We start from the raw sequence: 18,232 nt of genomic DNA on the forward strand, positions 1-18,232 counted from the left end.
TGAGCTTTTAGAGGTTTTTTGTATTGGACCTAGGGGGACGTATTTTTTGGAGCACTTGGAGCTGAAAAAGACATCATCATTGACATCAAAGTACTCAAAAATCCCCCATTTCCATATAAAATATGTCTAGTTGTTGGAATCTAAGGCAAAAAAATTGCATCTAGGCCATATGGTCTGGGCACACAAATTGAGAATGATAATTTTATATTTTTTAAAAGCATATATATCAAAAAAAAATTAATCAGTGTTCCTGTGGAATTATTGTTTTTACAATGCACTATATATATATTTTCCAAAAGGAGGGCTCAATTATTTATTGATTTACAAAATGATGGGCCCCACATGGGTTTTGGGAACTTTTGCTCTAGCATGTAACATTTCGTTGACCTTTAGAGATTGCATTGATTGCCCCTTTCTCTCTATTAGCATCAGATTTTGCTGGCCCCACTATGGAACCATTTCTCATGCCTACAATTTTTTGGTTGGAACTACGTTTTGGTGGAGTCACAAGCTCCTCTCCCTTTTCCTTAGGTCGCATGCTCCCTTATAATTTGATCTTTTCACCAATGTGATTCCCCCTAGTCAAAGCTTGCACCACCATCGACCGTTTTTTTAGACCCTTGCATTGAATTTTTTGGTAATTATGCATGGTATGGGACCCATACTCAGGCCTTTGCTCCAAAAATTGGGCCATGTGCAACAAGGTATTGAGCCCTTGTTTCATGTCAATTGATGATTTCCTTAGGCTTGTGCCCCCATACCATATCATGCACTCAATCAACACCTTTGGCACCTTGGGACCTCCACTCAATGTCTAAAGTTTGATTTTTTCACCAATGATTTTTTGGGCAGTTTATTAGGTTGTACTTTTCCTTTCCATGGCACTCACATTAGCGATGAGTTTTTTGATTTGGTGAGACATGACCTCTATGTGGATCTTCACGCCATCACTAGAGGATTGGCCTTTATGAGAGGTATTTTTTAATGCTTTTCTCTTCATTGTAGGTGGAATTTAGGCGACTTTCCATTTATTTTAGCCATTTTTGTGTGCTTTTGATTTTCTTCAAAGGCCATTGGATATATTTACCAACACCAAGCCATTGGTTTTTTGGTGAGATTACATTGTTTTCAAGAAAGATGTATTTTCCAAGGACTAGATATTTGTTTTGGCTAGGGCCATTCTTTTTGTCTCACTACCCATTTGACCATCACAATTGGGCTGGTAACTTGTTGATGTCAGCACTACATCAACATAACTTGCAAGCCCTTTTGGCTCTATTTGGACCTACCTTCATTTTTTTGCTCATATCTTAGGCATATAGATTCTATTTCTCACAAATATGATAGCACAAGAAAGATGGTTCCAAGTCCATCATAGTGCTATAGGTAATTTTTAGTTTTGATGTTTTTTGATAGTGTATTTTGTTGTTAAAGTCAAGAGTTCTATTTTGTACTTCAGGAGACATCTTGAGCATCTAATCTTCGATTTGAGAATCTTTATATTGTTGGAAAAGTCTTTCCAAGCTCTTTCTAGTGATGTTGGTTATTTTTCTAAATTCTACTCTAGGCACATTCTATTTATTTTTTTGTATTTTTGTATTTTGGTTTATATCTTGGTTGTTCTAGGTCTAGGAATCAATTTTGTTGGGTTAGATGATTCTTCATGAGTTGTACTATATTTTTACTAACCTTATGTCTCTTCTAGTCTTTGTAGACATCATTTCTATGTATTTTTGTAAACACACTAAGATAGAGTGTCATATTTCATCTATAATTTTTTGTTTCAGTTATTTTTCCTAATTTTACCATCTAATTTGAGTAGTGTCATCTGAGGACACTCATACAAATTATTGTATTCATGGGATTCACTATATCTTGTGCCTTATTGTACATGCACTACTTTGATTAAAGTGTCATGGGGGGTTCATTTTTGCCTTTGTTTGTCATCTTCCTTTGTCTAGTAAGTTTTCCTTCCATGACATTAGCCTCATGATGTGTCTAAGATTGATCACCTTAGCACACACTTATGTATTGTTTTGTGCATCTTGATCATACTTCCTTGACATGCAGTACTTTTGGCTCACTTTTCTAGTTCCCTATCACCTCACCCTTGTATACATTAGGGCGGTGTTCTTTTGTTTATTCTTATGCTTCCTTGGTTTGATGGAGTGACCTATGTATTTAGTATTTGTTCCTATGTACTAGGCAGATGGAGTGGTTGGGTACCTATGCATTTTAGTGAGATGAATCATCTACCATATAGAAACTCTTTTTTTGTTCCTACTTTGGATGCAATCTTCCATGTTCAATTGATTATCTCTTTAGGCTTTGGTGTTTCATGCCATCTATACCCTCAAGTTCATTTGTTTGCCTTTGTGTGCATCTTGTTTCAAGTTGTATTATCTGAGAGCACTCATGCAAATTATAGTTTTCTCTACCTAGTCAAGTTCTATTTAAATGGAAGTTCTTCATACTAGAAATTACTTTTGATTGAACTTTGCAGCTTCTACATGCTTTAGCAGTCCTCTTCATGATCATCTTTTGTTCCTATCTTCTAGGACATTCCATAGTTTGGAGGCTTCTTCAATCCTTCACTAGTTCTTTTAGAATTCTTTCCATCTCTTTCTAGAGTAGGGTTTTTCCCATGTGGTTTTCTCTATTTCTCCTCTTTATAGAGATTCGGTTGTGCTTGGTTACCTCATCAGGCTTTGTTCTTGAGACCCAAATCTACTTTTAGTAGTAGTTTCTAGGGTTTTAGCTACCCCCTAAGATTATCTTAAGAGGGGTTTTATAGTAATTAGATATTTTCTAACTAACTCTATTTCACTTAAGCTACACTTTAGGCATCTAATAATTAATTCTTTTATTAATTATTATAATGCAACCTAGGTTTTACCTATTAGGGTTTTGATCTCCTTTATAAAGTTGATCTCTCTTTGTAATTCACATTCATTCACTTTTTATTAATAGAAATTTCTATTTTTTCTCATCGATAATGTCTCATCTGTGGATCTAGGAATTCCAACCTCCATAGCTTTTGCTCCTTGTTTGTGATAGGTGTTTGCATGCAAGTGATTCTTAGGAGCTATGGGGTTGGTTTTTCATGAACTTCAATAATAAGATTATGCAATTTGAAAAAAAAAGTGTAATTCAACTTGAAACTTTGGATATATAACCCTACCCCTAATTGAATGACCACAAATTTGATGATATTTACAAAACAAAGGATTGTCTTGATTTCTTTAAGATCTTTTCTTTGATTTTATGTTGTCTAACCCTCAATGTTGAGGCTCTTTTTGTGTTGGTGTTGATAAAATTTATTTCAATGGTGGATTCCTTTGATTAGTCTTCTTTTAGTAGTGAGCATTTTTCTATTGGTAGTGAGCCTTATTACTTTTGGGAAGTGATCCCCACTAACATTGAGCCTTACTTGCAATAAAAAAATCTAGTAGTAAACCCTTGTAAAAATCAACTTAAATGTTTTGTGTTCATGAAAAATAGTTTCTTTGTGGTTTTTCCCATCTTGGTGGTTTCCACATAAATTATGGTGTTCATAATGTATATTATTTATGTGCATTCATGTTTATGTATCGTTTAATTATTTGACTAATATAAGATTAATCATAATTAATTAAGTTTGAGCTGATTATTTTATGATAATTAATTCACTCCCTTTCTTTGTTATCTAAATTATTCAATATCTTTCTCCCTATTATGGAATATCATTAAATATCTAATTTCCTAATGACATAGAAATATATTTTGATCTTGAAGAGAGTAATGCTTATTATCAAGTATGCAAAAACTAAATAGATTTTGGCAAGCATATAAAGTCAAAATCTCCAATGAAAAAAATCATTACTTAACTAGAACTAAGACCCCCTTGATTGGTTCAATAAATTTGAATTTCAATGAGGTACACCTAACATAACTATTAGATACCCACTTTGCATTTAGCTTGTAAGAGATGTGAGAACTGGTTAAGAGCAATATCAATAAAAACTTGTTAAGATAATAAGCAATGACTCTCTTTAATTTCTAGAATTCAAATTTGTTATTTTTTAATATCTTTATATAGCCTTATATTGTTCCTTGATGTGGTTATTTAATAACAACTAGGTGGATAAAATTCAAAAGAGGATCAAGAAATGTATTTGGTAGATGGAAGAAGTAATAAAAAAAGATCATTTGTGAAGTGGGATTTGTATTGCTCAAATAAAATGGAAAGGGGATTGGAATGTTAGAGTGTAGTTGTCATTGCACCAAAAGATCGATCTTGCAATGCCCGATACAACCACTCAACTTAAAATACATAGGAGATAGTTAAGCCCTTATCACAAATCCCAAGTGGAGCACTAATTTCTTTTCCAACAATCTTTCCTTACTATTACCAAAGGTTCCGAGCATTCAAACTTGTGAGCAAGCTCGAATACCACTTGTTAGAGTGGAGTTTTTGTTGCACCAAAATACTAATCTTGCAATGTCTAATACAACCACTCAACTTATAGTACACAGGAGGTGGTTAAGACCTTGTCATGAATCCTTAGGGGAGCATTGAACATTTTTTCAACATGGAATTGGAAATATTAAAAGATGTGGTATATCGCTAGCAAGTGGATGAATAAAGAATTTGTTGGCCTAAGTGTCTTGAAGATTGATCGGTAGAAAGACCAGTAGATGTAGTCATCAAAGATGTTGTCATTGATGGAAACATATAAGAAGGAATCAAGATTGGTAGAGAAGAATGATCACCAAAGCATAGTGATGTGTGACTCTAATTTGTAGGGAAACTTACAACAAAGAATATAACTATTTCCACATAACCCATAATAGATCTGAAATAAATACATAATTAAAATCCAAATGCAAGAGAATAGACAACATACCCACAAAAATGTGACACAAGATAATACCCTAGGAAACCTTCATTGAGGAAAAAAAAACCCAGCCTCCAAAAGCATCCATCACCATGTATTATTCAGCAAAAACACCATTGCAATACAACCATGGATGCCTTCAAAGCCATAGCCACAACCAAGAAATCCATGTGAACAAGCATGAATCCACACATCCCATGCCATGCTTCCTATTGGCTCCTGATTTAACTGTTTTGTAAATAACCAAGAAACCAGAAAAATGCATCTAAGGCTAGCAACTTCCTATGACTGATACACTTGGCTACAGTCTTGGGCCAACTATAAGACATAACTCCTTCTACTTTAGGCTCTACAAGACCTAGGCAAGTAGACCTCAGATTCAATTGATATTGTACCAGTGCAAAACATATCCCTAAATCTATTTACTACAGATGTAAACCCTTTTATCTCCTAATAACTCATGTAATAACACAAATCTACAGTAGCTAGATGCATATCTATGAAATTCATAAGTTGAGTGAGGGTTAATCCTTTTTAGCCCACTACAAGACATGAAAAACTAAATTTATTTTGAATAAAAGATTTTGTGCAAATGTGTTAGTGCCCGATATGGTCACAGTTTCAAAACTTCAAGTTCAGAGTTTTTGAACCACTTCGAACTGAAGTTCAAAGTAGTTCAAAGCAGTTCAACAGTTCAAATGATTTTGAAGATGCAAATTGGTTAGTTTGCAAAGGTTCAAAACTCAACCTCTATTCATGATTCAGTTAGAAGATGTAAGGTGGAAATTAAGATAAAGATTAGGTTCATAAGTTCAAAGTGGTTCAATACTTTGATATGCAGATCCAGAAACAAGATTCAGACTCTCCAAGCTCGATGATCTAATGCAGGGGTATAGACATCATTGAGCTCAAATTTAGACTTCACAGGAAGCTTCATCAAATTTACCAAGTTCTTTCTAGGCATGTCAATTCAATTTTTAGTGATTAAAGAAATAGACACATGCTTTGGGATATCAAGCATAAATGGGTTTGAAGTAGATGGTCTTATAGTCTGGTGACTCTATTCCTCATTCAAGTCTCAGGTTTCATTCAAAGACCTTTCAGAGGGGAGATTTTAGAAACTGTTATCACTATGGTGAATAAGATGGGATTCTTTGCTGAAGCAGAACCTACACAAATCTTTGTGTCTAATCATTTGATACCTGATGACATGGAATTCCAATCTGGAGGCTCGGGTTCAGTAGTGGACAAAATATGTCAAAGAATGATGCTCACAGGTTGATGGAAATCTCGTAGACAGCCGCCACGACATGAAGTGGAGCAATAAAAGTCTAATTTTTTGTCCACGTATTTAAACATGAGCCGGCCTGAACCACTTTCAATGTTGATATTACATGCAATTTTTTTTGACAAAATACTATGGTGTTTGATTGTGATGAGAATTGGAAGATATGCATATCAATGTGAGTTATAATTAAAGCCATCACTAAGCACATAAATGATGACCCCTTCAACTCAAATTATTCTTCATTGATTGTTCCAGACTATTCAATTGATAGGTATCAACATACATACAAGGGCAAAATGTTTATCTAAGTGCCAATGCATGGAGGGACTGAGAATTTGGTTAGAGAATGTCATATTGAATCTTAAATCATGCCAATACCATGAATGAAGAATGGATGCAATATTAAGGTGTCCTTCCAAAGAACAAAATATTTTCACAATAGTGGACATATGCAACTCGTCACTCTAATCAAAGCTATATTCAATGTATTGTTCACCATGGGAAAAAAAAAAAAAGTCAGCACAGACACGGGTTAACATTTCAAAACCTGCACAGTTGTGATTTATCACCTTAAATGCAATCAAAGTGTTGAGCCAAGGCACAAATGGGAAGAGGCGACATAACAAAGGAACCGCCATGTGTAGTTTTAAATAGAACCATAACTCTCTTCAGCAAAACAAAAAGGGATGTGCACGGATATGGAAGATGTGACCTTTATACTTCGTGGTCTACTCAAAAGATATGAATTATATTAGTGATAGTTTCTTGCTAGATAAAGTGATTGATCTAGTCGATGAGATAATTGCAAAGCTAAAGATGGAAATTATATTGAATCCCACAGCTTTAGATGAAATTGACCACTCTGTGTTGAAGCTTAAGATGGAGCAGCTCTCTTAACCCATCTTGAAACAGAACTTGGTCTTCTGAAACAATAACAAGAGGAGCTACAATAACAATGGTAACATGAAGATGGCAGATCATAGGTTATATCAAAATCGACGCCAATGGAAAATTTCTAAACTCAGTTCTCATTGATAGAAAAATCATGATCCAGGCCATCATCAAATTCACTCTCAGTAGAAGAAACAGACAAAATGGAAATATGGATAGTTTGATGATTTCGTGCCAAAGCAATCAGATAAAGTTTTTTAAAAAAAAGGTTAAACTATACGCCAGTTGTCTAAATAAGCACATATTATGAGTTATATGGTGTTTAGATAGGTTTAAGATTTATCTAGAAGGATTAATTTTAGCACTGTAGCTCACTATTAAATTTTAATGATACATCTTCCTATTATAAAGTTATATTTATAATTGTGAGAAAGATTATAAATATTGATGGAGATAAATAAAGCTAATCGGGAAGAAGAAAAGGTTATAAAAGCATGAGATTTAAGAGAAGAGAAGAAAAAAAAGTTTTCAAGAATTAGTTACCAAAACTAAACAGAGCTGACAACAGAGAAGATAAAAGGGTCAGAGAAAGACAAAAAAAGGGTTCCATTCTTCTTGCTTCCAACTGTAGACTTTGTGCTCTAGAAGGGAAGGAGATTCTGCAAATTATTCCATTTTTCTTGAGAGGCTATGAGAGGCAGAGCATGGGTTATTTCTCTTTTCCAAAACTGTGTGTCTGATTTAGAGATAGGATTTTAATTATTGATGTAACATTGTGAAAGAAGTTTCTGTCTTTCCTGAAATAGTGATTTGGTTGTAATATGTACAAGATACTTTGCGATCTTTTACAGTAAGGGAAGGGAGGTTGGAGATTAAGTACATCAAAACTTTGATTATGGTGTATTTTCCTTCCACTAATCATGAACTTTGCGTCATTTTCAGTTTTCTCTGAATTACGTTTCAATATCATTTTTTTCTTGTTGCACCATCTTTTCAAAACGTCTTTTAAAGCTCTGATTTTTTAAAATTCTCTCAAGAGGATGGAAGATACATTTACACTTACATTATGTAATGTAATGTACAGAAAATTAACTTTGTGTAATCTATTTTATTCTATTTCCTTTCTTTTTAGTTCTTAGGTTTCACGTCTATTCTGTGTTTACAGATAGATGCTTGTTATCCTTTCGTGCTTTCTGGTCAAAAGTACCTATAATTAATTCATTGTAAATCTTGTACGGGAAGCTGTACCCGATAAAATTTAGAGGAAGGTTATTAATCTAATAATAACCTATCCAACTGTTGGTGTCGATTTGTTCTTTCACTTGGGCATTCAGGGTTAGATTTGCATGTATTTTCCCAAAGGACAATTTGTTCACTAACAAAATTAAATTCATATAAGCTTGCATCTAATTTAGTGATCAGTGCCTTATCCATTGGGACATAGAGTCATTACTAGCAGGATGACCTAACTTGTTTGCATTACAATCAAGTTTATCCACTGAAATCCCCAAATCCCATTCTTATGCAATATCCCCTTCATACACCTAGAAACCCTATCAGAACACTGAAGAATTTACCTAACTCCTTGAGTTAGAAGCAATAACAGATTTGATACACAACTCATCCAAGCTTCCTTAAATCAAATGAACCTTATCCATTTAATCACAAAGTTAATGATATATGAAGAATTAGGAGACATAATAAGAGAACTCAAATAATTTGTGTAAATCCCCTTTTATATTCATCCATGGAAAGACTAAATATATTAGACTGGAAAGACTAAATGAAACTCAACATACTTCACATAATCTAGCATCAATTTCCAATATCTTAGAATGACAATACATGACATGAAATGAAAATTTGCACATAAACAGGTGTGTGGTCTTCACTACTAGAGCTCAGCTCAATAGATAGGAAGCAAAACCATCAACAACCTTGGTTTCGATAGTATAACTAGAACCCTGCTGGTATTACCTAGAGCAAAACTGCCAACCCCCACAAAAGAGAAGAAGGAAGAAAGATATCTAAAAGAAGCAATTCTTGGATTGAATCTACAACTGACAAGTGTCCCCTCTAAATTCCTTCCTAAGAGGCTAAAAAAACCTATTTCTACCTTCTCTTTATAACTACATATCTAATCCCATCATTTGGCCTCTACAAGGCAAAAATATCTGAGAAATTTCATGATGAAAGAATGTAACTTATTTTTAATGCCAAAGTGAATTCACGGTAAAAAGTGAAAATCTAGCTACAATAACCTCAAGAAGCCAAGAAAACATCTCAGAATTGATTTTCTCCACATTCAGATCTTGACAAGCCTTTAAATTTGCCCTCTAACCAAATTTGATGATTAATGTTAAAATCTACTCATTCTGTTGAGAATGCCCCAAAATTCACAAATTGGCTTATAGATTGAACCAAATAATTCCTATGCAAAATTTGACTTCATAATTGGAAAATTCATCTCATTCCAGTTTCGGTGGTATATTGGAGTGCCCATTTTGGTTAAAATTTGCTCCAGTTATGCCCATTTGAAAATTGGGCTCCCATTCATGACAGAGTCAATAAAAGATTGATTTGAAAAAATTTCAAAATTCTATAGTTAGAACTATAGAAAATTACAATTTTAAATCAAATTTTTCAAATGGGACTGCACGTAAGTTTATAAAAATGAATTTTGAAACTGTGAATTTTTTTAATCATTTTCCAGCCGGGTCAAAATTGGTTTGACTGTCCCTGCCACATGTCAATACATGATTGGTTTGAACTTGCATAGTCATCAGACCTTGTTACCTGGGTGCCATGTGTCATCGCCACCTTAATGCTTGCTATGTCACCATGTTATCGCATGAGCAACTTCTCATTGGCGATATAGCGATGGCCACACAATTCACCACGTGGCACGATCTCAGCACTTAGGTTCCATGTCATCGTTCATCATTTTGCTAGCTACCACTTGGCACTACTTGATTCACTACTCTATACTAGAAGTGGGATCCACATTGCTATCTAACTTGGCCAAATTTTTGGAGCTTTTTTAGTGACTCACTATGTCGCTAGCTGAAAATCCTTGTATTTTTTGGCTAGCAAGGTAGCGACCACCGGATTTTGGACTTTTCTGGTGACCTACAACATTGATGACATCATCATTTTTGTGCATTTTCTCAGTCAAAATTTATTCTCTAGTTACCTCCAACTGGCTGGCCGACCACGGGTCCCACAACAAAGCTTGCGCTTTGAGAGTACTTGTCTTAAAGACAACACTTGGTTTGTGTATTATTGTATTTAAAATTTTAAAATTTCTCTCCCACAACCCATGTGGGATATATTGTTTTTACTTTGTTTTACCTCTGCACTCACTAGCTTGCTTTGACCATAGACTCTCCCTTATATGTTGGTCTCTTTGGCTTTCACACTCGTGGGTATCCTACCTTTCATGCACATATATCATCTTTTAGTTGTCGCCTATACCTCTGCTATGGTGTTGATGGAGGTTAATACAAATCTAGTAAGGTCAGCATATACGTGCTCTTCAAGACACTCGACATACAATTTTTTGACAGCAATCATGCAAACATCCAAAGATTACTCAACATGATGTATCAAGTAAAGAGGATTTTGATATGAAATTTATAGATATTACAATGAGCCTAGACTCTTCAATGTTTGCCACTCCAACATAGGCAAGAGCAACAGCAGGAAATGGGGGAGATTGTGTAAAATTGTTCTCAGATTTGAAAACTTGGTATGCTTGCAGCTTAAAGCAATGTGTAAACCAACATTAGAAGCAAGATGTCTTATATCTGGAGTATCTGCCATTATGTTTGTTCTGCTTTACAAACCAAATATAATGTTGTGGGGATTACAAACACCTTCTAGTTACAACCATGGGAAAACTACATGTAAAGCATGCATAAATAGTTACAAGTGATGAATTCATCGAACCAAGTGAATTCAGGTGGCAAGCATCCAGTTTAATGTAAATCCCAACCTCCTTCAAGTTCTTTTCTCTTTGAAGATGTTAGTCTTGAAGCTGTTGTCTGGTAGAATGGCCTATGTTGCTGCTCCTAAGATAGCTGACTGAGAAGCTACCCTATCCTCTCTAACATCTAAATCAACTATTCTCAGACCTACATTTAGATCAAGAATTGGTCTTGAAAATTTATGAGGACCCTCTGTCACAGAAATGTCAGCAAGATTCATTACATAAGGCCTCACACATGAAGAAGGTGTTCCTACACTGACTAATTGAGAGGGAAATGTTGGGAAACATGCAGTTTCACATGATTCTGCATATGATGTTGGTCCTCCTGAGAAATGATTTGTAGCAAAAGGTAGACTTGATGCAAATGAAAATCTTGAATAGGGGAACATCGATTGCATAGCAGCTGGATATGCAATAGTAGAAGTTGAGCCAAGTACTGACCCTTTTAAATCATCACAGTAAGGAGATCCAGATGTTGAGCTTAAAATGTGTTGTGTTGCACCTGCTACAATGACTAGGTAAGCCTATTCATTTCTATCTGAATAAAGTGAGGTCACAACAAGACCTGAAAGGGCATTTCCTTGGGGCGGCCATTGTGCTGCATGCACCAATTCACTATTCATTTTCAACCTAGGCATAGATGAGAGGTAAGAGATCCCTTTACTCTTTGTGCCAAAGTTCCATTGAGTAGGTTCATAACCTACTCAATAATGATATCTTTTAACTTCTCACTAAATGAACTTATCTTGAAAATGATCTTGAACACATTGTGTACCTTTGTCACTCTCATCTTCTATTATTAACAATAGTCATGACTTGAGAACCGTGCACCCACAATATGCTGCAATGGGAGAAAGTACCCCTTTAAAAACTCCTCTAATTCTAGGTCAATATCTATGTAATCAGATGAACTTAGTCAGGCCCCAAAACGGGTCCGACTAAAAAAAAAATTCATTTCCAAACAACTGAATTCTCAAACTGACCTATTAGTCTTCTAAAATTGATTTGATCAAAATTCAATCACTGAACCATTTGTTAAAAATCATTTTACCCCTTTACCTACAAACTATCAATTTTGTGCCAGGAGGTCTGTTGACTGGCTTTAAAAACTGATCCAAAAACTCGACCGGGTTCTGAAAACTGGCATACTAAATCTCTACTCTGCATACTTGTACCACATCAAATCTTGTCTCATGAAAAAATTGGGTTCAAAAGATATTCGCTGTCAAAGTTGCCATCTTGAAATCTCCTACAGATAAACATGTCATAAAAACTAAAATGCGTTCAGAATTGGCTTCAAAAACTGGGTAAACTGACACTTGGGAAGACGAAAACTGGGCACTAGTTCTCTATCATGAGGAGAGTATAAATTTACAATTTTGGTTCATGAAGAATAATAGGACGCAAATGGTGATCAGTCAGAGTAGGCTACTTGGATTTTCCTACTGGAAAGAATGACAAGAAATTGATTTTTGCAAATGGAATTGACTTGGAAAAGTGTGCAAATGGATTTTTCATGACTTAAAAACTAACACACTTGGAGTGTTTTTAGAGGACAATACAATGGTACAATCCATTCGATCTAGGAAACCATGGATCTCAAGATATAACATCACGAACAAGGGTACAAATCAATTTGCATTTGCTAACACCAGTAAAACTTTAGAAATTGTGTTTGGAATTGTGTTTGAAAACTGATGAAATGGATTCGTCATGAGCTAAAACTTGAAACATAAAAAGTCTCTAACATCTAAAATACAACACAAAAGGAAATTTAGCATTTTGGTCAATTGGGTCAATATTATAACTCTTCCCAAAATTCAAAATTAATTGCAAAAGCATGAAAACAATAATTGACCAAGTTTGAGAGATTCAAAACCTAGTCAAACGAATTCAAAATGACTCAAAATATAAAAAATTGATTCTCAGGTATGGATACTAGACACTCCCAAAGTGGTGAGTCCTAAAACATTTCTGGGTGCAAGATATTCAATTGCAAACATGGCCTCCTGTTGCTGTTTGACACAGGGCAAAATGTAGATTTGGCACTAGCTCAAAACAAGACTTCACAAAATGACTCAGAATCATAGTTTAACTTCATGTAATGCTTAGAAATGCTGAATGAAAGGTGCTAGAAGCATTAAACACCTCACAGGGCTCAAAGGTATAGTCGGGTACAATCTCATCAAAAAGCATTTATAGGGCTTGATTTTCTCAACAGTGCTCAAAATTGGGCCTTCAATTTTGAGCGCCAACACTTCCAACCTTCAAAAATACTCCCTTGGCTAACCTATCAAACCTTGTCTCACTTGACTCTTTCCTTTTCCCCTTCTATCTTCTCCTACAACAACTACCCTTGTAGCTGCTTATATAATAGCAAGTCTCACAAAACCACCATGTGGTATTACATAAACCATGTGCTACCTAACCCATTGACCCCACATTTAATATTTGAAATTTAATTCTTTTCCCCAATATCAAATAATATCAAGAAATATTATCACAATGTTACAATACAACTCATCAAGTATTTTCCATAGGAATCTTTACATGTTGCACATCCATCTAGGGGCAACATTACATAATAAAATAAAATAATACAATATAAAAATAATATGCAATGTGTGCTAACACACATTATCTCAACAATCTCCCACTTATTGTATACATTGCATAGGTTCAATTCATAGCCACATAAATGAACAAGGGAATAATCCCTCCTAGCACATCCACCATCATGGATCAAAGTACACCATGTGCTCCATCTTGGTACCTACAACAAAATAAAAGTATCTAGAATCTCCAACATGAATGATCTCACCTCGTATTATGCCACTACCACTGGACATACATAGAAGCCATCCAAAGAGAAAACCACCTAACCTATCACATTAGAAGATCATAAAATCATGTACCAACTAAAATGACAAGCACAAAAACTTGATCTAAAGGTAATCACATTTATTCATAGTTGTCACAATATTCATAGCTGAAATAGCACCCATAGCTGTAGACACCTAAATTTGATTACACTGCTTTGGTAATCTAATTTAGCCATCTCTAAAGGCATCATTAATTAAAATCTTATTTAATTAATCCTTTGCCATCCCTAGTTGATTAATTTAATTAATCATCTATAGTCCTAATTGATAAATCAAATAATCTATTATTTATCAATTAAATCCTTTTCTCCTATCTAATTCCAAAAATCCCCATTTATTAAATAAATCTATTTGATAAATGAAATCCTCAAATTAAAAAACCCCTAACCTATCTCTAATCCTCCATTTAGCCTAATCCACCCCATCCACCCATACTAACCAAGCTTAGCCACTAACTCACCCACCCTCATTAATGCCATCCACTTGCACATCTCTAACATCCCTAATCTAATCCTAAACCCAAGCCTAATCCACCCCCTAATGTTGTCACATTCCTTAAACAAATTTAAGACTTTCCTAATCCAAACCAAAGTCTCCCCTCAAAAAACCCAACCACTAAGTCATGAGTGCTCTTACAAAACATAAAAGACTCTTACAAGCCCACTCATGACTCTTACACCCATCTTCCACACTCTTCCCTCTTCCACACTCATTCCTCTTACATCCCTCTTACATACTCAAGCTCACTCATCATGCCTTTAACCAACCCTTTACCCTACCCTCTCACACTCATCCTCCTTGTGACAAGTGTCACCTTCCCATTGGTGCTAAACAAGCACAATCCATGTGCTCTCCTTTGAGTGCATCCTAGCCCTCCTTAAGCCTTCATCCATCCTTGCATCTAAGACATCCATCCCTCTACCCCTTAGCCTATAAATTGAATCCCATCCCAAGCCATTTCATCAACAATCTTTGAGCTAAAGTTACCATGCCCTTTTGAGAGCCAAAAGCCATACCCATACCCTTATAATGCCAAATTCAGAGCTCACAAAGCTACCAATTTGCCATTACCCATCTCCATTGAAGCAGCTTCTGAGCATCTTGAGCATTCATCCACAGCAAAAGGACACATCTACAGAATCAAGAAAGCATGGAGTGTTTTCTCTTGTGAGTTTTGCACTTATTGTTTGCTTTCTTTGTCTAAGCATATATGCGAATTTAGTTTTTGGTTTGTGAATGTTTACTTTATTTGTTAATTTTTTTTGCATACAAAATCTTGTTCTACAATAGCAAGTGTCAATCCCATCCAACTACCCATAACTCAAAAAGTATACCAAGTAAGACTCACAACATCAACATATCCAATCTGTAACCTGCAATTACAAGCCTCAAGAACAATACCTACCACATATATGCCAAGAAGCTCCCACTACAAAAGATAATGTCAAATCTATAACCAATCCACTCACATCTCAAAGAAGTGAATCCATTTAGTCTCAAGGACATCCAAAATAAATAATCAATATCCTGCAAGAAAAACTCTCATAAAAAGTCTCCAACAATCTCCCGAGCTCTCCACTATTAGGAATAAGGTGTCTCAAAATTGGATAATTCCTATTCTTATTATTTGTTTTGTAAATGTATTTTTTGCAAATAATGTAATTAAGTGTAAGTGTTCATGTCTAGTTGGCATGTTGATGTGTCACTCCACTTGCATGTGTCAACATCTAGAATTATGATGGATTCCTATGATAGATTCCTATGATGCATAAGAGCTATCTTTGGAATATTTAATTGTGTGTAAGGAGATCATGACTAAAAAACCATTATGATAGATTCCTATGATGTGTAAGAACCAGTTTTGGAAGATTTAATTGTGTGTAAGGAATCATGATTGAAATGGTTATGACGAATTCCTATGACACGTAAGAGCTATCTTTGGAAGATGCCCTAATAATGGAAAGCACATTATATAAGCACTTTGAGGGTTGTAGATAGTGGAGAGAGTGTGTGAGTAGTCTATTGTTGGTAGCTACTGGATAAGTCTTCCATGTCCTAAAAGAGCTTGCACTACAAGTGTGTTGTAACCTTTGTGTTGAAGATAATACACTGTGCAGGTTTTAGAGGGGTGGGGTTGTTATACCAAAAGGTTTTTCGTTACCGGCATATCTCTGTGTTTGTGTTTTCTTTCTTTATTTGTTTTTTGTATTAATGGTCGATTGCAATATTATTTTTTAAATAATATTGAATTTGTAATTGTAAGATTTTTAGAAGAATTTGCACAATACTTTCCTTAAGAGATTAGTGTAGGAAGCTGTTTCCGTACCTAAGTTTCCTTACAAGTAGTATTAGAGCTTGATCAAATTTTGATCCTAGTTATTGGGTAGGTTTTTTTAAGCTAATCTCAAGTTGAGTGGGAGTTTTTTGCAGAGCATTCTGAATCTTATTTATAGATTGAGATGGCTAGTTCATCATACAGAAAAATGGAGGTGGAGAAATTTAATGGCAATATGGAAACTTAAGATGGAAGACTTGTTTGAAGATCGTGATCTATGGGAGGCAGCTTCACTTGATGTGAGACCCACAACAATAGCTCAAGAAGATTGGGATCTCAAGGATCAGAAAGCTAGGGGTCCCATTAGACTCTATCTAACTAATTCAGTTCTCCAAAATGTTCTTGATGAGAAGATCACAAATAGTTTGTGGACATGGTTTGGGTCTATGTATTAGGGCAAATCTATAGAGAACAAGTTATTCCTAAGGAAGAAGTTGTATTCTATCAAAATGGAGGAAGAAGGATATGTTATAGATCATCTAAATGCTTTTAATTTGTTGATTGCAAAATTGACATCATTCGGTGTCAAGATAGAGGAGGAGGATCAATGTATGACCCTATTATGTTCCTTACAAGATTCATGGGACCATCTTGTGATGGCTCTTGGAAGTAATTTAGTCACTTTTAGAATGGATGATGTGGTGTCTTTGTTGTTATCTAGGGAGACACAGAAAAAGTCATCAGATTCAGCTAAGGAAGCTCTTGTTGTTCATGGTAGATCCAATGACAGAGGCAAGAAAAATGACAACAAGTCTGGAAAGGGTAGATCTAAATCTTGTGGAAAATCAAAGACTCCTAGAAAGTCCAAGACAAAATGCTAGAACAACAGACAACTATCCCCCCATGGTGCTTTATAAAAATAGTGCAAGTACAATTGACTCAAAAACAACATTCATGACCCCCAAAATGCAAGAGTGGCACTTTATCTCAGGGTGATACATTAAAGTGCTTCAAAATGATAGCTACAATGATCAAAATAGGAAAAAAGCTAACACAAAAGATAGGACAACCTAAAACAAAAGAAACCATGCTAGGAAAATGATCCTCGGGCCTAAAACACTCAAGATATCAACCATATAGAAAAAACACTAAAAATATGATAGAAAGAGCATGGGCTAAAATCTAAGGAAAAGGACCACATTTCTGAAAAGGTGACAGAACCAATTTTCCAAAAATATAACCTTTTCAAAAAATTGACATGGGACACAAAAGATATGCATGTTGGAGTCAAAAACACAACTTCAGACTTCAACCAAAAAAATGGGCAACAAAAAGCATCAAAACCTAAAAATACCTACACCAATGTCTTTGTCTCAAAACTAGCTTTTTGGTGCTTCTTTTGGATCAGAAAAATACCTCTGTATGCTCAAGTTATGGCCAAAAAATTGAAGGTAGGTCAAAAAAGACCTAGGAGGAGAGGTGCAAGGAGTGGATGATGTAGTGTTGACATCAGCATTTTACGAGCTTAAAATTGACAGCGTACGACCCATCGGCACAAAAAAAGGTGCCACGTGGACACCACATGGTGGATAGGGTAACGTGGCAAGGGTGACATGGCAAGTCCATGTGGCAAGGTGCCACGTCAGCCTGTCTGCCACATGGCATCCATGTGGCACCTTTTTTGGCACCGACAGGCCACAAGCCGTCAATTTTAAGCTTGTGAAATGTTGACATCAGCACTGCATCATCCACTCCTTGCACCTCTCCTCCTAGGTCTTTTTTGACCTACCTTCAATTTTTTGGCCATAACTTGAGCATACAGAGGTATTTTTTTGATCTAAAAGAAGCATTCAAAAGCTGGTTCCAAGACGGAGACATAGGTGTAGGTATTTTTAGATTTTGATGCTTTTTTGTGCCCCTTTTTTCATTTGAAGTCTAAAGTTGTGTTTTTGACTTCGACATGCATATCTTTTGCGTCCCATGTTAGTTTTTTGAAAATGTTATATTTATGGAAAGCTAGTTTTGTCACCT

Source organism: Cupressus sempervirens, chromosome 10 (assembly GCF_028749045.1).
Source record: "Cupressus sempervirens isolate cs-2001-9-10 chromosome 10, ASM2874904v1, whole genome shotgun sequence".
Lineage (NCBI taxonomy): Eukaryota > Viridiplantae > Streptophyta > Pinopsida > Cupressales > Cupressaceae > Cupressus > Cupressus sempervirens.